We start from the raw sequence: 9,016 nt of genomic DNA on the forward strand, positions 1-9,016 counted from the left end.
ATTTTATAGCCGATACTTGACTGCCACAGTGATAGGTCTGATACTTGTCTGATCAGCAGTGCAACAATATGGGACATGCTGAAGGTTAAAGTCACGGAGAATAGCTTTTAAGAACAGTCCTATTGTCAATTATTGTAGTCTAGTCTCGTTACAGCCTTAGTAGCTGGTTTAGTTCTTGGTGCTGAGATTGTAGTCACACAACCTACTGTATTCCATGGAAGCCACACAAGTGAAGGTGTAGCCAGGACTAAAGCTCCAAGATGGAAAGACAACATACGGAACAGGGTTCTCGAAAAACCCTGGATCACCTTTGGGGCTGCAGTCTCCAATCTCCGGCTTTGGAGAGTCAATTCTTCCATATCTTTGCTGCCATATATCTACAGTGACACATTGCAGAGTTACAACATTCTTTTGTGTGTGTGTGTGTGCGTGCGCGTGCGTGTGTATGTGCATGTCTGTGTGTGTGTGTGTGTGTGTGTGGTGTGTGTGTGTGTGTGTGTGTGTGTGTGTGTGTGTGTGTGTGTGTGTGTGTGTGTGTGTGTGTGTGTGTGTGTGTGTGTGTGTGTCTGTTTGCGAATGTGTGTGCGTGTGTGTGTGTGTGTGTCTGTTTGCGTGTGTGTGTGTGTGTATGTGTGTGTGTGTGTGTGTGTGTGTGTATGTGTATGTGTGTGTGTGTGTGTGTGTGTGTGTGTGTGTGTGTGTGTGTGTGTGTGTGTGTGTGTGTGTGTGTGTGTGTGTGTGTGTGTGTGTGTGTGTGTGTGTGTGTGTGTGTGTGTGTGTGTGTGTGTGTGTGTGTGTGTGTGTGATCGAGGTTGGATGGTGTTTTCAGACAACAATTGGAAACATAGCTTTACACAGGCTGATTGGTATAACCAACCTTATATGGATGTTTAGGACTGACCTTTTTTGACCGGGTCTGTTTCTATTGATGCAATATGCCGCCATTTTTCCGAGCCGTAATGCAAAGTGCTCCATCCTAGCGTGACCTGATTGTAGGTAACGACATGAGATGCTGTGTTTCCATTGATAACATCTGGTGAAAACACTGTGGAATAACCTCTCCAGCTGTGTAATTCTGTCTGTCGCACACTGCCAAAATGGTTCTGTCTCAAACAAATTGGCTGGAATTAAGTGACATTTACGGCCAGGGTAATAGTATCAATATTCATTGGCCAGGGCAATAGCATTAATATTCATTGGCCAGGGCAATAGCATTAATATTCATAGGCCAGGGTAATAGCATCAATATTCATGGTCCAGGGTAATAGCATCAATATTCATAGCCCAGGGTAGTACCATCAATATTCATGGGCCAGGGTAGTACCATCAATATTCATGGGCCAGGGTAATAGCATCAATATTCATAGCCCAGGGTAGTACCATCAATAGTCATGGGCCAGGGTAGTACCATCAATATTCATGGACCAGGGTAATAGCATCAATATTCATGGTCCAGGGTAGTACTATCAATATTCATGGTCCAGGGTAGTACCATCAATATTCATGGTCCAGGGTAGTACCATCAATATTTATGGTCCAGGGTAGTACCATCAATATTCATGGTCCAGGGTAGTACCATCAATATTCATGGTCCAGGGTAGTACCATCAATATTCATGGCTTTATTAGAAGATCGCTTATTGGGAGCAGCAAATGGTGAGCAGACTTGAATCTCTATCTTTCTGGCCTTCACTTTCTCATTCCCCCTCTCTCTCTCTCTCTCTCTCTCTCTCTCTCTCTCTCTCTCTCTCTCTCTCTCTCTCTCTCTCTCTCTCTCTCTCTCTCTCTCTCTCTCTCTCTCTCTCTCTCTCTCTCGCTCACTCTCTCTCACTCTCTCTTTCTTCTCTCTCGCTCTCTCTCTCCCACTCTCACTCTCTTTCTCTGTATCGCTCTCTGTAGCTCTCTCTCTGTATCACTCTCTGTATCTATCTCTGTATCACTCTCCGTCTCTCTCTGTATCTCTTTCTCTCTGTAGCTCTCTCTCTGTATCTCCCTCTCTGTAGCTTTCTCTCTATATCTCTCTCTCTGTAGCTCTCTTTCTCTCTCTCTGTAGCTCTCTTTCTCTCTCTCTCTCTCTCGCTCTCTCTCTCTCTCTCTCTCTCTCTCTCTCTCTCTCTCTCTCTCTCTCTCTCTCTCTCTCTCTCTCTCTCTCTATGTAGCTCTCTCTCTGTATCACTCTCTGTATCTCTCTATGTTGCTCACTCTCTGTATCACTCTCTGTAGCTCTCTCTCGCTCTGTATCTCTCTCTGTAGCTCTCTCTTTCTGTATCACTCTCTATATCTCTCTCTCTGTAGCTCTCTCTCTCTCTCTCTCTCTGTAGCTCTCTCTCGCTCTGTATCTCTCTCTATAGCTCTCTCTTTCTGTATCACTCTCTATATATCTCTCTCTGTAGCGTTCTCTCTCTCTGTAGCTCTCTCTCTCTCTTTCTGTAGCTCTCTCTCCCTCTCTGTAGCTCTCTCTCTCTATCTCTCTCTCTCTATCTCTCTCTCTGTAGCTCTCTCTCTCTGTATCACTCTCTGTATCTCTCTCTGTAGCTCTCTCTGTAGCTCTCTCTGTAGCTCTCTCTCTGTATCACTTTCTGTCGCTCTCTCTCTGTATCACTCTCTATATCACTCTCTGTATCTCTCTCTCTCTTTATCTCTCTCTGTAGCTCTCTCTCTCTGTATCACTCTCTGTATCTCTATCTCTCTCTTTATCTCTCTCTGTAGCTCTCTCTCTGTATCACTCTCTGTATCTCTATCTCTCTCTTTATCTATCTCTGTAGCTCTCTCTCTGTATCACTCTCTGTATCTCTCTCTCTCTTTATCTCTCTCTGTAGCTCTCTCTCTGTATCACTCTCTATAGCTCTCTATCTGTAGCTCTCTCTCTTTCTCTGTAGCTCTCTCTCTGTAGCTCTCTCTCTCTGTATCACTCTCTGTAGCTCTCTCTCACTCTGTATCTCTCTCTGTATCTCTCTCTCTGTATCACTCTCTATATCTCTCTCTCTGTAGCTCTCTCTCTCCCTCTCTCTCTCTCTCTGTAGTTCTCTCTCTGTAGCTTAATTCAATTCCATTTAAGGACTTTCTTGGCATGGGAAACATATGTTTACATTGCCAAAGCAAGTGAAATCTTGCTGCTGTGATGGCACACTGTGGTATTTCACCTGTTAGATATGGGAGTTTATCAAAATTTGATTTGTTTTTGAATTCTTTGTGGTCATCCATTTGGCAGAAGGTTATGATGTGCAGCTCAGTTTCCACCTCATTTTGTGGGCAGTGTGCACCAAGCCTGTCTTCTCTTGAGAGCCAGGTCTGCCTTCGGCGGCCTTTCTCATTAGCAAGACTATGCTCACTGAGTCTGTACATAGTCAAAGCTTTCCTTAAGTTTGGGTCAGTCACAGTGGTCAGGTATTCTGCCACTGTGTACTCTCTGTTTAGGAACAAATAGCATTCTAGTTTGGTATGTTTTTTTGTAAATTCTTTAATTGTGTCAAGTAATTATGTTTTGTTTTCTCATGATTTGTTTGCTTCTAATTGGGTTACTGTCCTGGGGCTCTGTGGGGTCTATTTGTGTTTGTGAACAGAGCCCCAGCACCAGCTTGCTTAGGGAACTTATCTCCAGGTTCATCTCTCTGTAGGTGATGGCTTTGTTATGGAAGGTTTGGGAATCGCTTCCTTTTAGGTGGTTGTAGAATTGAACTGCTCTTTTCTAGATTTTGATAATTAGCGGGTATCGGACTAATTCTGCTCTGCTTGCATTATTTGGTGTTTTACGTTGTACACAGAGGATATTTTTGAGGAATTCTGCATGCAGAGTCTCAATTTGGTGTTTGTCCCATTTTGTGAATTATTGGTTGGTGAGCGGACCCCAGACCTCACAACCATAAAGGGCAATGGGTTCTATAACTGATTCAAGTATTTTAAGCCAGATCCGAATTGGTATGTCAAATTTTATGTTCCTGATGGCATAGAAGGCCCTTCTTGTCTTGTCTCTCAGATTGTTCACAGCTTTGTGGTTGTTACCTGTGGCGCTGATTTGTAGGCCAAGGTATGTATTGTTTTTTGTGTGCTCTAGGGCAACGGTGTCTAGATGGAATTTGTATTCGTGGTCCTGGTCCATTATTTTTGTCTTACTGAATCTTACTGTCAGGGCCCAGGTCTGACAGAATATGTGCAGAAGATCTAGGTGCTGCTGTAGGCCCTCCTTGGTTGGGGACAGAAGCACCAGATCATCAGCAAACAGTAGACATTTTACTTCAGATTCTAGTAGGGTGAGGCCGGGTGCTGCAAACTGTTCTAGCGCCCTCACCAATTCGTTGATATATATGTTGAAGAGGGTGGGGCTTAAGCTGCATCCCTGTCTCACTCCACGACCCTGTGGAAAGAAATGTGTGTGTTTTTTGCCAATTTTAACCACACACTTGTTGTTTGTGTACATGGATTTTATAATGTCGTATGTTTTTCCCCCCAACACCACTTTCCATCAGTTTGTATAGCAGACCCTCAGTGGTTTATCCATACATCTCTGTTTTGGATAGATAACTCTTCGTGTTGTTGTTTGTTTAGAGTTTTCCAATTTTCCCAGAAGTGGTTAGATTCTATGGATTCTTCAATTACATTGAGCTGATTTCTGATGTGCTGTTCCTTCTTTTTCCGTAGTGTATTTCTGTATTGTTTTAGTGATTCACCATAGTGAAGGCGTAGGCTCAGGTTTTCTGGGTCTCTATGTTTTTGGTTGGATAGGTTTCTCAATTTCTTTCTTAGGTTTTTGCATTCTTCATCAAACCATTTGTCATTGTTATTAATTTTCTTAGGTTGACTGCTTGACATTTTTAGATTTGATAGGGAATCTGAGAGGTCAAATATACTGTTTAGGTTTTCTTCTGCCAAGTTTACACCTTCAGTATTACAGTGAAACCAGTCTCCTGCTCTCTCTCTCTGTCTCTCTCTGTCTGTCTCTCTGTCTGTCTCTCTCTCTGTCTCTCTCTCTCTCTCTCTCTCTCTCTCCAGTTTCCTGCTCTCTTTCTCCAGTTTCCCTCTCTCTCTCTCTCGCTCTCTCTCTCTCTCTCTTTCTCTCCAGTTTCCTGCTCTCTCTATCTCTCTTTTTCCCGTGTCCTGCTCTCTCTATCTCTCTTTTTCCCGTGTCCTGCTCTCTCTATCTCTCTCTTTCCCGTGTCCTGCTCTCTCTTTCTCTCTCTCTCCCGTGTCCTGCTCTCTCTTTCTCTCTCTCTCCCGTGTCCTGCTCTCTCTTTCTCTCTCTCTCCCGTGTCCTGCTCTCTCTTTCTCTCTCTCTCCCGTCCTGCTCTCTCTTTCTCTCTCTCTCCCGTGTCCTGCTCTCTCTTTCTCTCTCTCTCCCGTGTCCTGCTCTCTCTTTCTCTCTCTCTCCCGTGTCCTGCTCTCTCTTTCTCTCTCTCTCCCGTGTCCTGCTCTCTCTTTCTCTCTCTCTCCCGTGTCCTGCTCTCTCTTTCTCTCTCTCTCCCGTGTCCTGCTCTCTCTTTCTCTCTCTCTCCCGTGTCCTGCTCTCTCTTTCTCTCTCTCTCCCGTGTCCTGCTCTCTCTTTCTCTCTCTCTCCCGTGTCCTGCTCTCGCTCTCTCTCTCTCCCGTGTCCTGCTCTCGCTCTCTCTCTCTCCCGTGTCCTGCTCTCGCTCTCTCTCTCTCTCTCTCTCTCTCTCTCTCTCTCTCTCTCTCTCTCTCTCTCTCTCTCTCTCTCTCTCTCTCTCTCTCTCTCTCTCTCTCTCTCTCTCTCTCTCTCTCTCTCCAGTGTCCTTCTCTCTCTCTCTCTCTCTCTCTCTCTCTCTCTCTCTCTCTCTCTCTCTCTCTCTCTCTCTCTCTCTCTCTCTCGTGTCATGCTCTCTTTCTCTCTCTCCAGCGGTGCAGACTATAAAGCTATTACAGGAATCCACATCGGTGAGATGTTACGTTTTCCCCATCCCTAACCGTGGAAAAGGTATCAACTCCTTACTCTCAATAAGATCCAGACACGGAATGAAAAGACCATGCAGGGTCTGAACCAGAAACGAACTGGAACCAGAAATCGACCCGGACATTTCTAACACATCGGCCCATTTTTAGACAGGCCCAAATATGTACCAGCCCGTCTGGCATTTGCCCGAACTTCCATATGGCAGCTCTATTTACAAATCAGATTATTAAATCAGTATGTGGCCCAAAGAGCTATAGAGGAAGCTGAGGAAAGCCAACAGGGTTTGAACAGCCAGATATCGTTTATCCCATTTCTCAAGATCCCTTCGATGTGTTTGATGTCGGTGTGTGTGTGTGTGTATGTGTGTGTGTGTGTGTGTGTGTGTGTGTGTGTGTGTGTGTGTGTGTGTGTGTGTGTGTGTGTGTGTGTGTGTGTGTGTGTGTGTGTGTGTGTGTGTGTGTGTGTGTGTGTGTGTGTGTGTGTGTGTGTGTGTGTGTGACAGAGATAGTTAATCCAAACTTAAAATGCATTTCCCAGAAGGACTAGTAGAAACCATGGGTGTCTGATCATTGTTCAGGGTCACAGGTGCATTATTAGGTTTCAAGCAGCAAGATCACGAGAAGAATAGATACCCACATATTTGAATAGATACCCACATATTTGAATAGATTTTTGGAGTCACTTTTATTGTAAATAACAATATAATATGTTTCAAAACACTTCTAATGTGGATGCTACCATGACTACGAATAATCCTGCATGAATCGTGAATAATGATGAGTGAGAAAGTTACAGAGGGTTAAAGATTATACGCCCAAGACATGCTAACCTCTCACCATTACCAATAACAGGGAACGTTAGCATGTCTTGGGGGTATGACCTAACCTCTCACCATTACCAATAACAGGGAACGTTAGCATGTCTTGGGGGTATGACCTAACCTCTCACCATTACCAATAACAGGGAACGTTAGCATGTCTTGGGGGTATGACCTAACCTCTCACCATTACCAATAACAGGGAACGTTAGCATGTCTTGGGGGTATGACCTAACCTCTCACCATTACCAATAACAGGGAATGTTAGCATGTCTTGGGGGTATGACCTAACCTCTCACCATTACCAATAACAGGGAACGTTAGCATGTCTTGGGGGTATGACCTAACCTCTCACCATTACCAATAACAGGGAACGTTAGCATGTCTTGGGGGTATGACCTAACCTCTCACCATTACCAATAACAGGGAACGTTAGCATATCTTGGGCGTATGACCTTTGAGTCTAAAGAGGACGAGCCAGTAGATTGGAGGAGCCAACCAGACCCCGACTTACCTGGAGGTAGCTCCATACCGCAGGGACCCCAACGAGGGCCATCGCTATTCCTGCTGGTTGAGGAGTACACAGACAATTGGCCAGTGTTAACTAGTATTGTTTTTTTTCAGTGTTAAATTAACTCTGTAAGTGGTAAATTAACACTCAGTGGTGTAAAATAACCCCAGTGTTGGTGTTAATAACCAGAGTTGGACCAAAACCACGCCCATCATTATCATATTTCCCAGCATGCTCTAATGCAGGTTGATTTTCTGAATGGTTTGTTTCCATATCTATGTTTTTGTATGTAAATTGATTGATTAATCTTAAACTACTCAAATATAAATATCATAAATGTTTCTAAACTAATCCAAACTGTTAGTTGGACTTATTGCACCTGTTACTGCGATGTTCCAGTTTAGATGGTTTAGTTAATCTCATATATTATTCTTTCCAAAACTAGCAGTCATTCCGAAGATTGTGTGTGAATAAAAATGTATAATGTTGGATATCCCCACTCTGGCTGGATTCCAATATTAATTATACATCACTTCTGGCTTGCAGATCTGTGCTATGCAGACCTGATGTTGCCTGCAAACAATGAGTTTCAGCCCAGTGTTTTAGGGTAAAACTAGACCCTTCAAAATAAGGCCTTTTGAAATATGTATTCTGTTTTTGAACGCAACAACCCTGTCTCGGTCACTAACAAATACAGACGTGGGTGGTAACTACAATTCACTCGGAAGGCAATGCACCCTGGGAAATACACTATATATACAAAAGTATGTGGACACCCCTTCAAATTTGTGGATTTTGCTACGTCTAAGAGCAGCAACGGCTCAGCCGCAAAGTGGTGGGCCACACAGAACGGGACCGCCGAGTACTGAAGCGCTTAGCCCGTAAAAATCATCTGTCCTTGGTTGCAACACTCACTACCGAGTTCCAATCTGCCTGTGGAAGCAACATCAGCACAAGGGTTTGGGTTTGTGCTGTGGTGGAGATCTTTGTGGGCTATACTCGGCCTTGTCTCAGGATTGTAAGTTGGTGGTTGAAGATATCCCTCTAGTGGTGCGGGGGCTGTGCTTTGGCAAAGTGGGTGGGGTTATATCCTTCCTGTTTGGCCCTGTCCGGGGTTGTCATCGGATGGGGCCACAGTGTCTCCTGACCCCTCCTGTCTCAGCCTCCAGTATTTATGCTGCAGTAGTTTGTGTCGGGGGGCTAGGGTCAGTTGGTTATATCTGGAGTACTTCTCCTGTCTTATCCAGTGTCCTGTGTGAATTTAAGTATGCTCTCTCTAATTCTCTCCTTCTCTCTTTCTTTCTCTCTCTCGGAGGACCTGAGCCCTAGGACCATATGTCAGGACTACCGGGCATGATGACTCCTTGCTGTCCCCAGTCCACCTGGCCTTGCTGCTGTTCCAGTTTCAACTGTTCTGCCTGCGGTTATGGAACCCCTACCTGTCCCAGACCTGCTGTTTTCAACTCTTAATGATCGGCTATGAAAAGCCAACTGACATTTATTCCTGATTATTATTTGACCATGCTTGTCATTTATGAACATTTTGAACATCTTGGCCATGTTCTGTTATAATCTCCACCCGGCACAGCCAGAAGAGGACTGGCCACCCCTCATAGCCTGGTTCCTCTCTAGGTTTCTTCCTAGGTTTTGGCCTTTCTAGGGAGTTTTTCCTAGCCACCGTGATTCTACACCTGCATTGCTTGCTGTTTGGGGTTTTAGGCTGGGTTTCTGTACAGCACTTCGAGATATTAGCTGATGTACGAAGGGCTATATAAAATGAACTTGAT

The sequence above is a fragment of the Salvelinus alpinus genome, chromosome 30 (genome assembly GCF_045679555.1).
Source record: "Salvelinus alpinus chromosome 30, SLU_Salpinus.1, whole genome shotgun sequence".
In the NCBI taxonomy this organism is placed as follows: Eukaryota; Metazoa; Chordata; class Actinopteri; order Salmoniformes; family Salmonidae; genus Salvelinus; species Salvelinus alpinus.